Raw genomic sequence first — 13,669 nt, 5'->3', positions numbered from 1 at the left:
TAAATTGGGATTTCAACTTTCCAGTTGTATCAAAAATGTTAAACTGCTGGCCAGTGGAGGTATGGGAGCTCAGCTCCCCCTTGGTATCATTTGGACCATATATGCTGGAGCTCAGATCCTGCTGGCTCCCATCCAATCCCACTCCTGCTTAACAGATCAACACCAATTTATAAAGTGAAAGTAAACACAGATCTGTTTGGTTTACTTCAACTAAATTAATTTATGTTTATTATTGTAAAAACTTTTATTCATTAACCATACAATGTTTTTGTCTGTTGTGTCTAATTTCAGCTGTGAACTGTCATCTTCTCAAACTAAAGGCCTATTTGGTATATCTACAGCCTTGTCTGAGAACACACACACATGAAAAGGTATGTCTATTTTTCTTTGAATTGAGTTCTTCAGGATTTCCTGAAGAAAGGATATTATTATCTACCTTTTACCTATTTTTCTCCGATAATGGGATATCCCAATCCCTACGTTTCATTGCAGAAACTCCCAGCAGACTCAGGACAGTCGAGATATGTGTCTTTAAAAACCCATGCAATGCCTTTCTGACCCTTATCATACTACTCGCTCAACCAGCAAGTCTAGACTAGAATCCTTACGGCCCAGGAGTGCACTCTGCAGCCTTGTACCTCAACTGAGCTCACAGATGCCCAAACTGGTTCATTTATTGACCCCCTCACACCCATGCCACAAACTGTTTGTCCTCCTTCCATCAGGCAGGTGGTACAGGTCTCTTTGTTCCCATACCAGCAGGCTGAGGAACCGCTTCTTCCCATCTACTGTAACCCTGCTGAACTCTGTCATGCCAACCATACCCATCTGCCCACCACTTAGTACTGCCTCTCATGGACCTTGCTGCACTACTCCCTTGTACTATTTGTCTACCTTGGAAACCTCATTGCTGCTATCCCTACATTTCAGTTGTACATGCCACCTTGCACCTTCAATTTGCCTACACTGCACATTTAGATTTGCCATTGTACTTGCTTTACTTCCCCCCCCCCCCCCCGGATGTTACATGCACGTCTACCTCTGAACCTCATTGATGCTATCCCCGCATTTCAGTTGCACCTTACCTTACACCGCCAACTTGTCAAAATTGCCGTTTGTACTTACATTTGCCTCATCGCACCCCTATTCATTCCCATTTGCACATACATATACTTAATACTGTACATTTGCACATTTCTGCCCTCCCCTATTTGCCTTCATTGCTTATTTAGAATTGCCATTTTGCACTGTATCTAACTTAAATAATTGTACATTTCCTGCCCTCTTCTATTTGCACACTCCGTTACATGTAAAAGATTACATAAAATTAGTAACTGTAATCAGTTACATTACCAACTAAAATATTGTAATCGGATTACAGATAATTTTGAAAAACTTTATGATAACTTCTGTATTACTTAAATTAAGAAAAGATTAGGTGTGAGAAACAATGACAACACGTTGCATACTTGATTTTGTTTTTAAATGTTTTGAATGAAAATAACTTTTGCACGCATCAGTGTCATCATCATGCAAGCAAGGGTGGGCAAGCAGATTAGTGACCGATGAAATGCTAGTTTAATTTTGGTTGGTTGGATGGCTGGTAAAAACAGAGTACAGTACATCTACGAGAATATTAGCCGACCCATATTGAATGTGATTTATTTATCTAGTATCAACACATCTTTTTTGAGAATACACGTTTTTTTTTTCAAGTTTCAAGGTTTATTTGTGAAATGCACCGAACAATGCCAGGAAAAGTTGCACTGAACAACTCAGACATGATTTGTTTAGAAAATTAGGCAAATATTTGTTATATAGCTGTAACACAACGCTGCCTTCAAGGAACCCCCTATCTTCCTTTTGCGTACATATAACACGGGTTCACACTTTCGTGCTATGCATACCCCAAAGTAATTTTTCCGCAATTTCCTCCCATTAATAATTATGGTGAATACATTTGTTTAATTGACACGCACCAACTTAAACCTATTTGACGTCACCACCATCGAGGCTCGGATTTCCCGAAGATTGACGATTTGTTTATAAACCGAAGATTTACTTTTTTCTTGAAAGAACGTCAACAGGGGTAAGGGTAAAACTTAAATTTCGAACAATGTCGTTGCATTCTGTTCATTTATATGTAAATATTTTTATACTTGTATACAGATGGACATTTATCCTGGGGAATTGTTCAATATCTACACTTATACGTTAGTTATCGTTACAGTATTTTCTTTTTTAGTAAAATAGCATAGCGGTTCTCTAGTTAGCTAACGCTGCCAGCTAGTTTGCAAGTATACGTTGCTAAATTTTCAAAATTCTGTGAGATGTGCTAGAAAATGTATTATTACTAGATTACCCAGACCTGGATTTGATTATTATATTGTGCTTAATCTCCCAATGTTTTTATTATACCTTTTCTGAGGATTTCATTGTTCCCAATAAAGTCCTGCTTTTACCAATACAGTACCTATTCACATTCTAATGTATTCACATTTTAACTACTCACTACAATTCAGCAGTATTGTTCATCAGTATAGATTAAATCAATATGTTGATTACGATTTGGTAGAGATAAAGGCTAAAATACCACAGTAAGAGTGTAACCTAAGATGTATAGGCTTTTTAAGCAACACCATAAGAGCTTTTCTTAGGCGCATAGCAGAGTGCCTGGACACCTTGTTGTATATTGGCAGTATATCATTAACCCCCAAGATGCTGCAATGCTCTTATAAACCAGTTACCAACGATTAAAAAAAAGTTATGTCATACCAGTTGTCATACTGTCAGCCAAACAATCAGGATTGAAAGCATTCAGTTTACAATTAAGATTTGTTTCTCAACTTCACACGCGTTTTTAAAAGTTCACCGTCCCTTAGCTTTGTTACTGTGAGTAAAAGTGCCTGATGTACAACAAGCTTTCACTTTTACTATGACAGAGCTCGATATAAATACGTGTTTATATATTCCTATGTAGATCGCAGATCACCTACACTTTAGTGTGGCTGGGCATATGTCTGTTTTATTTGCATCCCAGCTACTCTATTTTGGATTTGAATCAATAACACACACTTTATTTTTCTCTAAAAGAGTGTCTGGTCAAAGTCGAAGGGCCGAACACGAGGTGGCAATTCTGCTTGGAGATGCATTCCTTGAAGAGATCAACAAGTTTATTTTGTATTATGTAGCCATATGGGATTCATTTCACTCCAGCCACTTAATTCCCATTATTTTCCTACTGTATCTTTCATCACGTTGCATGTTCTAACCCCATGAGAAGGGTCAGTCACAGGAGAAAGGCCAAGTGAAAAGCCATGAAAGCCCCAGAGTCAACTGGTGGAAGAGGTACTAGGATGGGCAGCGTGTGACCACCACTAAACGGAGGAAGAGTGGGCCACGTCAAAAGGTTTCACCTGCTGGTTAGTTTCCATCATGTAAATCTAATGTTATAGATGAATTATATTGACTGATGCCTTATTTCAAATGTAGGTGTCTCGTTGCATGCCTCATGATATGTTATTTAACCACCAAATGTTTTCCTACCCAAAGTTCCTGTTCCTCGATGTCAACGTCTTCCTCAATCTCTACCACCTATCAAGATGCTGGTAAGAAGAAAACCTGAAAAGAACACTACATAACTTTCTGCACAGTCTCCTAATCACATTTTTTGATCTACTGTCCATCCAACTGAAAATGGAGAGATAGTAAAAAAATTTTTTTATATGTATTGATTTGTAGCTATGTTTTTTTTTCTATTGTATACATCTTCTTCTCTTTGAAGATTTGACTATGCAGAGGCTTCATAGTCTTCTGCATCGAGAACCTCGATGCAGAAGACTGTGACAATAGTCAACAGCCATTATTGTCCAGCTGGAGTAAGAGGCAGAAGGGAGTCCAACAATGTTGGCAACAAGCAAGGCCACAGAACCTGGAACACTTGTTGGCTGCTGAGAATGTCAGTAAGATGACATGTAACCACTGTGGCTCAGGAGAAGCTGTCATCTGTTGTAGGGAATGTATGCCTTTAGACTGGTTCTGTGCAGAATGTGATCGTTTGGTGCATAAGCAGCAAGCATTGCACAACAGGCAAACCATTCTTAATGGATATTACGAGTCCATTGCCCCAGGCGAGTCTGTCACCCTCCATGAAGGCAAATACAGCATCTGTGAACAGGGTTGGTGTCTCAGTTGATTGCCAAATTCCATTTTCTAACAGATGTCATTATAGTCTTGCATTTTGGAATAAAAGTACACACAATGCCAAGATTTTCCTAAGTGACATCCTGATTCTGACTTGTCACTGTAGTGTGTTTCCTGCCAACTTCCTTTCCTCCAAGGATATGCTCCTGTGACCCTGTTGATGTTGCAGTCTCTGCTGGGTGGTCGATCATACTAGTTTGCATAAATGGTAGGAATACATTCGATTTATTGATACTAGATAATACTGGAGTTTCTTTTATGTATTTTATCTGCTCTCAGGCCGGTATGATCGGAATGTTCCTGTGCTGACATGCAATCTTTGCAATAAGTATTGGACTCCAGAACTCAATGACTTTGTAAGGAGTGGGTATTGGCCAGCCACCATGCAAGCACAGACTTTATTCCATCAAGACCTGTTTCATTCGTTTGAGGCAATGAAGACAACTGCTCCAGGGTTTAGACAAGCCTTCACGGCAATGCTGGACCAGAGAACAAAGCACCTTGGAAGGGTTTGTACAAATATACATACCAATAAAAACATTAGGGGGGTGGATCTAAGCATGGCATCTAGTAATTACGGTCTAGGAATAAATTGTACTTATTTGTATGGAGAATTTGTTTTTGCAAAAGTAAAATATCTGTGTATCATATATTAATCTACTTAGTAATTGTAAAATCGATAGCAAAATTGTTTGTTCCAGATTGGCAAAGAAACCCCGAATGCCTTTCAAAAGGGTTTTCTACAGTATGTATACTGTAAATTTGAAGTGAACTGTTTGGAATTGAGCAGTTTGTCTGTCCAGCCTGTGCTCCTGAAATGGTGGCTGTTTCAGTGGACAGCAACCAAAAACTTTATCTGTTCCAGAAAACCAATCAGTGAGTAGTATGTGTCCTTCGAAGTTGTTGATTCAGTATAGGGTACTATCTGTATATGCTCCAACTGTAATGGTAGTCCATAACATCTTCTGAACTTATGTTGTAGGGCTGAGGAGCCAGCCTTTTTTAAAGGAGTGATTTTAGTCAAAGACAGTGAGATGTTCAGCTTTGTTGAGGAGGTTAGGGGGGCTGTCAAGAGTGTAAGTATTAAATCAGGTCCATCAGGGCTACTATTTGAAACCTATTAGTTACTGGCATGTTTTAAATTGTATTTGAACTGCCAAGATCCATCCTCTATGAGCAATGGGTGGACATGGAATATGCATCAACGTTTGATCACCTGGCATCTTCACTCGTTCCTGCAGATTCTGTGGAGGGTGTGTGCAGATCCAGGTGGGTGCAGGCACTACTCTTGGAGAAGAAGCTGAGCAGTTGAACAGCTTCCTGTCCAGATGTGCCCTAACCACAAAGTACATGGTCAAGTCAGGATTGTAAACTTCTTTACACCCTAGCCTTACAATGTTTGTTGCATTTGATACAGTTTTATATTTTAAACATGAAGTTGTCCTCTACAGTAAGAACTGACATGCTAACTGTCCATGCCATGGGGTAGAATGAACGAAAAAAGGACAGCCTCCACATCTCCTTGTCAGGTGTGTTGATGTAATTTTATTTAACCAAAGAGATTTGTATTACTAGGTGTAAGTCTTTAAAAAGTAATGGAATTAATTCATGAAAATATACTATACATTTTCACAGTTTTTGACATTTTCCTTGTTTGGTTTTTATAGACAGTAGAAAAGACATTGGAGGTAACTGAAAGCCTGAAAAAGATCCAGGACCAGTTTTATTGCTCTGATGACATGCTGGAACAGTGGGTTTTAGATGTCAACCAGTGGGCCAATAGTGGTAAGAACATACTATACCAATTGTTTTGTTATATATAAATGTTATGAGTTATTTGGTTGTAATACGTATTGCTGAAGAAAATTATGCAGTGTTTATTATTTAGAGATAAGTACTATTTGAACAGGCTGTTTAGACAGTATTGTTCAAATGTCTCTTCCAGTGTAATTCACTACAGTGATAAAAAAAGCACAAAACACATTTGATGATAATCTGTGTCCAGACAGCAACCTCAGGTGTCAACTTTCACTACCCAGAGTTTGTTGCTGTCCTACAAGTTATGCCTGGAGACATAAAATCTGCACTGTCTGCAATTAACAGTTCCAACATTCAGGTGAAGTTCATGGTTTGCAGATCTCCATAGAAGAGCTCTTTGTGAGCATTCGCCGCAAGAATCATTACCTCTACAGACAGAATGGTATGGAAAGTGTAAACATAGTTCACTAGAGAACCACCACTTGTAAATGTTCTATAGTTTTTAAAGCATTTTTTATTTTATGTTTTGGGTATTGCAAAGCTGTTTCATTGTCCCAAAATTGAATTTCGATTTCAGATCGTAACAAAAGGCTCCAGAAGGTCACTCGGAAGATTGCAAAGCAAAAAAAAAAGGCTTCTAGATACCATCCAGAGGTATAACAAAGTGCCCCATCATAATGCTGTTGACGCAACTGCAGTTGGTCAGAAACTTGCAAACAACACTACAGAGAGCATGATCTGGTCATGGCAAGAACAGAACACAGGTAGGTACAGTACCAACATGAAACTTGTATGATGCATTTACAATGTGTCATTTTTGGCACATTTTATCTGTAATGAGAAATATTTCCATCCTTTACAGATGTTGTTGACATTCTCACCACAAATAAGCTTTTTGACCAACGAATGCTAATCTCCCGACTGGCTGAAGAAAAGGACATTCTTGTGAAGGAGATGATGCAGCACTGTCTTTACCTCAAAGACTTAGTGAAAACAGTCCAGTCACTGGTGGCTACCACACTGACAGGAAGTATGTTTGAATCTCATATTCATTCTTCATTACTCTTTCTGTGTAAAATCTTTACGTTTTTGAAGGAAGTCCAAATGGACTCCCGTCGGCTGGGTCCCAAGTTCTTATCTGTCTGCTGAAGAGAAGACTGCATGAACTCTGACTAAAACAGCAGACTGTAGCCAGCTCTTACAAAGACACTCTTGGTCAGTCCTTGGCTGGTGGAAGGTTATTGTGATGTGCTCCTGAGGCTCCCAAGAGGGGGGCCATGTCTTCTTGCTGAAACATACAAAAGGTGAAAATTAGCTAGTATATTAATAATAATTGTCAGTGACCATTAGCTCTAGTTGAAAAGTGGGTCCAAACCAAGTCAGGAATATGCCTCCTACAGCATAAGAGGCTCATTCATTCAAGTTTTTCCTTTAATTTGTCCCCATTCTTGTGCATTGCTTAAACATAAGGTAATAGCTGTAGAGTTTAGTTTCCAGTCACATGGCTCTGAGAGCAAATGTTTCAAACAAGTTGACAATATTTCTTGCAAATTATGTGGCAAATTATGTCCTTACTTTGGTATGGGTCAATTTCTGTTTAATTTTTTCTGGTATATTAACTCACAAATAATGTTACCTACTTAGCTACAAACCTTTCTTACACAGCTTTTGGACACAGATTGCACAGGTAAAATGTCCAAAGACTGATGGTATAGGCATTATGTGTTCAAAAACCTTTACACCTCAACATGTGAAACAATGCTCACTGAAGAACCAAACAATTTTGAATTACAAATATTTTGTCTTTCTTGTCTCTCTTTCCCTGTTTGGTTGCCAAAATGGTGACGGCTGACTTCCTGTGCAGGAAGGCAAAAACATCTGCTGATATACATTTCTTATTGAACACGGTCTCACACTTAATATACACAAAAACAAACAATACATACTGTCATTAATTTTGTGAGCTTGTGTGTGTTTAACGGAGACCTGATTTGTGAGAATTCACAATTTAGTGGATTCAGTACAATAGTATGGTGAGATTAGTATGGGCACTAGGGTCATTAGTACACGCTTGTAGCTTTAAATGAAGGAACGTCTTGTTACAGAGTTCTGGTCAAGGTTGGCGACTGGACATAAACGCTACGGAATCAGACCCCAATCTGTGGCAGCTCCAAAAAAAATAAAATGGCTCAGTTATAAAAATACGCTAAATGTCTTTATTCTTGCTGTTTGCCTTTTTAAATTCCAGAAGCTTGCCACACTGAGAGAAAAAGATGGGATTAATAAATCCAATTTCCCAGATGGAAGAGAGTGGGTTGTCACAAATTATTGAAACAACAGTGCATCAGCCTACAATTATTATTTGGACGATAATATTGGGTACAAAAGATGCAAGTTCCCTGAAAAATGCAAGTTCCCTGATTTCCAACTACTTTACTGGAACCCCAAGGAAATGACAAATTACATGTTTTACTAAAGATGATCATGTGCTGCAATAGAATAGTAGTTCCCTTCTCCAGTCCTAGGACCCAGACTACTGCCTGTTTTCACCCTAGCCCACTTATCAGTGACTGGACTGTGACTGGAACACAAGGTGAATGCATTTAGCTAACAGGTACACAGAACCTAATGGGCTATGAGTCCCTAGATAAATGTTCTGACCACAGTAAGAAAATGTATACACTTAAGATGTTGTGTTACACTTTAAGACATTCTAAGATAAGAGCAGGCACTAAAAATTGTAAATGTCCCCACCTGTGAAAATCAAACCAGCAACCCTAGCGATCCAACGCCATGCACTTACCAATTGAGGGACCTGCAATAGAACCACTGCAATAAAGTACAGTATTGTCTGTCCAATGTTTGTATTTGTAACTACATTTAATTTCTAACAACTGATTGTATACAGTTGTTCGTTAGCAGATAAATAATATTACATTTTTATAGACAAAATTGTGATGCAAATATGTGGCACAATATATTTTAATTCTAAACCTACTGACTCTGGCTTTCAAGCATGAAAAAGACTAGCCATTTATGCAGCAGATTAGGCTACTTTACAGTATCACCTTGGTGCAACGACGGTTGACAGTTTTTTTTTCCAGGCAATGTTGGAACTGGCAGAGGGTGGAAGCACCTCGCCTTGTGACTAAAAACAAACAAAAATAAAATTATTAACATTTATTAACAATTACAATTATTAACATGGGAGGTTTGACAAAGCTAAGGACATTAAGATGTTTTTAAAAAGCATGTGAAGTTGAGAAACAAATCTTAATTGTAATTATAAACTGAATGCTTTGAATCCTGATTAATTGGCTGATAGTATGACATCACAATACTTTTAATTGTTGGTAACTGGTTTATAACAGCATTATAGCATCTTGGGGGTTAATGATATACTGCCAATATAAAACAGTGTACCTGTTGACGTTCTTTCAAGAAAAAAGTAAATCTTCGGCTTTTAAACGAATCGTCAATCTTCGGGAAATCCGAGCCTCGATGATGGTGACGTCAAAAATAGGTTTAAGTTGGTGCGTGTCAATGAAACGAATTTGTTCACCATTATTATTAAAGGGAGGAAATCGCGTCTCAACTGTACGCAAAAAAGACTTTGGCATATGCATAGCACGAAAGTGTGAACCGGTGTTATATGTACGCAAAAGGAAGATAGCGGGAAGGACTCTGCCAAGGGATGATTGCTTTTGTTGTAGCCGACTCAACTCCGTCCATACAGGTAGGCCATGTGATTCTGCCTGCTTTGCATCTCAGACAGTTGCGTTCATTTGTTAGCATTGGCTGCTCATGACTTCGCAGGTTACGTTCGCGCTAGTAAAACGTATTTGTGTGCGGGTGTTCACGATTGCAAACGCGTTTTCTAATGCCTGAATATGAAACTAATCTAAAAGTAATTCAAAGTAATCCGATTACGTTACTGAGTTTGTGAATTCCAAAAAGTTATGTTACTGATTACAAATCTGGACAGGTAACTCACAACTTTAATCGATTACATTAAAAAAGTAACCTACCCAACCCTGCCTACTTAATACTTTCAGTTCCTGCCCTCTTCTGTTAGCACTTCTGGCTGGATGCTAAATGCATTTTGTTGTACTGTACTCGTACTGTTCAATGACAATGAAGTTGAATCTAATCTAATCTTGAATCTAATTATTGATACACTATATACTATATACTATATATGGCCAAAGATATGTGGACAACCGACCATCACACCTATATGAGCTTGTTGGACATGTCATTCCAAAACCATGGGTGGAACGGTCCCTGACTGAGGGGACTGTTCCACTTTGTGTTTTCTGTTTGTCCTTGTCTTGTCCTTGTTTGGTCTTTCCTGTTCTTGTTTCAGTTAATCGCTATATTCATTTCACCTGTGTTTAGCCCCCACCTGTTTCTGTTCTCCTCGTTTGTCTGTGTATTTATTTTGGCTGTTTTCTCCCTGTCGATGTTGTTCATTTTGCTTGTGTGCCTGTTATGTTTTGTGTACTCCTGAACTCCCGAAACCGTTAGTATTCTGTAGTGCCCGGCATTCCGTTTTGCTTTCTTTGCTTTTGTCTATTTAAAGGAAACGCTTTGACATTCTGCGCCTGTCTCCGTCTCCCTTTCTAAAATGTGACAATGGACATTAAAATGTAGTTTACAGCCGCCACTCTTCTGGGAAAGCTTCTTACAAGATTTGAGTGCCAAGAATTTGTGCCTACTCAGCCAAAAGAGCATTTGTGAGGTCAGGCACTGATATTGAATGAGAAGGCCAGGCTCACAATCGCCATTCCAGTTCATCCCAAAGGTGTACAATAGGGTTTAGGCCAGGGCTTTGTACAGGCCCCTCAAGTTCCTGCACACCATCCTCGTCAAACCATGTCTTCATAGGCCCCACTTTGTTCACAGGGGCACATTTATGCTGGAACAGGAAAGGGCCTTCCCCAAATTGTTGCGAAAAAGTTGGAATCACCCAACTGTCTAAAATGTGTTGTATCCTGCAGCATTAAGATGAACCTTCACTGGAACTAAAGGGCTTGGCACAAACCCAGAAACACAGCCCCAGACCATTATCCCTCCACCACTAATATTCCCAGTAGGCACTATGCATTCCAGTAGGTAGCATTCTCCTGGCTTCCGCAACACCCAGCTTCATCCACCAGACTGCCAGATAGATAGATAGATAGATTCATCACTCCAGAGAGCATGTTTCCAATGCTCGAGTCCAGTGGCGGCGTGCTTCACCCGACTCCAGCCGACGCTTTGCATTGCACATGTTGATGTGAGGTTTGTGTACAGCTGCTCGGCCATGGAAGCACATTTCATGAAGCTCCCAACGCACAGTTGCTGATGTTGCTTCCAGAAGCAATTTGGAACTCTGTGGTGAGTGATGCAACAGATTTTTACACGCTTTTTACATATATGAGAGTACTAACTATCTCTGTATGGAGGACACTAGGTAGGAAATGTGATGTCCCATTACTGATGGATCCCAATCACCCTGTCCATACCACCTGCTAGGAATTGTGTATGTGACTGTCATAGGACTGAATAGACCCTTGGGTCATAGGTTGAAATACACCATACAAGGGTATTTTGTAGGACAAACTATTTCTTATAATAGTCTGTGTAATGGTTGGCTATGAACACTGACCACCTCCTATGTGTCCAGGTATAAATGACTGTGTTTACGTTGTAAGCATTTGGAGAGACAAATGAAAGAACTATGGAAGGTTATCATCGTAAACCTCATGCTGAATAAAGGCTCTCCCCTGACTTCCGGTTGCATTAATTTTGTTCATGGATCACAAATGGACAGAATCTTAACAGCATTCAGTGACCCTGCTCTGTGAATTTGTGTGGTCTACCACTACGTGACAGGGTTGTTGTACGCTTCCACTGCACAATTATGGCACTTACAGTTGACCGGGGCAGATCTAGTATGGCAGAGATTTCACAAACTGACTTGGCAAAGGCGCAAACCTATGACAGTGTCTCGTTTTAACTCACTAAGCGTTTCTATACAACCCATTGTACTGCCATTGTTTGTCTGTGGAGATTTTATGGTTATGTGTTGGTATTTATGCATCTCTGAGCAATGGGTGTGGTTGAAACACCTGAACTCAATAATGTGTAGGGGGGTCCACATACCCTTTGTCAAACAGTTTATCTATAATAAAACATTTTATTGATTAAAAAAGATAATCTAAAAAACATGGGTTGGTTTCCCCATTTTATATGAGAACACTTTTGTGGTCTTGGGTGGTCCAATTGTCTATATTTATTTAGCAAAATCAATTTGGTGAACTGAAAGAGGAGAACTATGTATAGACAGTTTCTAATGTATAAATGGGGAAACCAATATGCACAAAAATAAAAAAAAATGTATGTACTGTGTGTACAAAATCTAGGCATCTTTCTTACAGGAAGTTATAGAAACTTGTGCAAATTAATGAGATGTATAATTACACGCTGTTACACACAGGTTGTGGACAAAATAACGTAAACACCACATAGAAAGGGTCTATTACTCTGAAGTTACTAAATCACAATTGCAAACGCAGCTGCGGAGGTTACATTAGGTTGATTGCCAATTTGCAGTACATACAGGGGGTGGACAAAATAACTGAAACACTACATTGAAAAGGACTGTTACTTTGAAGTAATCGAATCCCAAATACAAATGCAGCTGCAAAGATCACATTAGGTTGATTGCCAATTAGTTGTACACATGTGTCAGCTATCAAAGAGGTCTGAAAATTTAGACTTTGATATTTCAGTTTTCATAGCAACAAGAGGCAACTAAGTTCCCAAGAGGATAAATAATTGGTGTGGAAATGCAGGTGCATCGGCCACAAAAACTGCTAATTTATTCAATGTGACAAGATAAACTTTTTTAAAAATCATGACAGTATATGCTGAACTTTGACAAGTTCCATTAGCAAATAGGAATAGTGGTTGCAAGTAAAAGCAAATCAACTAGGCAAACATTTAACCGGATAGTTGTTCAATGACCCAACAGCCTAGCCTCAACTATTTCCACAGAATTGAATCAGCACTTCAGTGAACATATATCCCTAACCCAGTCTATGACCAATACGTTGTGAGCTTCAAAGCTGAAATATATGTCAGGGCTGCCATTTGGATGACGCTTGTATCTAAGGCCAAACAAAAAGGATGCATAACTGAATAAGGAGCACAAAACCTGGACAATAAGCAATGGACAGGTTTAAGTTAGGAGGAAGGATGCATTCTGCTCACAATGTCTGTTGTCAACTGCTAAACATAGTGGGGGATACGTAATGGTATGGGCAGGCATCATGTTGGAGTCATTGGGTTTGATGATTGCTCTGCATCGATGTATAATGACCAAAGAATATATGGACATTTTACAGGACCAGGTCCAGCCTATGGTGCAAACACTCTTCCCTCACAATGTTCCATTATTCAAGGATGATAATGCCTCCATGCACACTGCTAATGAAATACAAGAACGGTTATGTGAACACAAAGATAACATCAAACAGTGCATGGCCTCCCCAGTCACCAGATCTGAACATCATTTCAACCTTATGGGACTCCTGGAGCCCAAATTGTAAAAGTAGATTTCTATCTCCTTCATCCCTCAAAGAACTGAAAGCTTTTCTTCTTGAAGAATGGTGCAATACCCCACTACACACAGTTCAGAATTCTAAGAAAGATTGGAGCGGTT

At 39.2% G+C, this 13,669-nt stretch overlaps 2 long non-coding RNA genes across 7 annotated transcripts in view; both read left to right on the top strand.

Annotated features, from left to right (window-relative positions):
* Positions 1-2,028: 2,028 nt before the first annotated feature.
* Positions 2,029-8,165, top strand: LOC109615680. Of its 6 annotated transcripts, none has more exons than XR_004575675.1 (11): positions 2,029-3,422; positions 3,553-3,608; positions 4,483-4,712; positions 4,905-5,079; positions 5,186-5,279; positions 5,445-5,549; positions 5,655-5,732; positions 5,871-5,988; positions 6,307-6,403; positions 6,539-6,725; positions 6,824-8,165. It is a non-coding gene; the product is annotated as an uncharacterized LOC109615680 (long non-coding RNA). The 6 variants fall into 6 exon arrangements; XR_002196665.2 differs by having other exon boundaries at positions 4,905-5,279; positions 6,824-6,991; positions 8,067-8,165; XR_002196662.2 differs by having other exon boundaries at positions 4,905-5,279; positions 6,824-7,265; positions 8,067-8,165.
* Positions 8,166-9,444: 1,279 nt separating this feature from the next.
* The window catches only part of LOC109615711, a 35,899-nt gene continuing 31,674 nt past the window's right edge, over positions 9,445-13,669 (top strand). The window contains exon 1 of the long non-coding RNA XR_002196683.2: positions 9,445-9,697. This is a non-coding gene — a long non-coding RNA (uncharacterized LOC109615711). The remainder of the gene's footprint in view (positions 9,698-13,669) is intronic.

The sequence above is a fragment of the Esox lucius genome, chromosome 4 (genome assembly GCF_011004845.1).
Source record: "Esox lucius isolate fEsoLuc1 chromosome 4, fEsoLuc1.pri, whole genome shotgun sequence".
NCBI classification, from domain to species: Eukaryota; Metazoa; Chordata; class Actinopteri; order Esociformes; family Esocidae; genus Esox; species Esox lucius.
The sequence above is the reverse complement of the archived record's forward strand: the minus strand, read 5'-3'. Positions and strand labels throughout refer to the sequence as shown.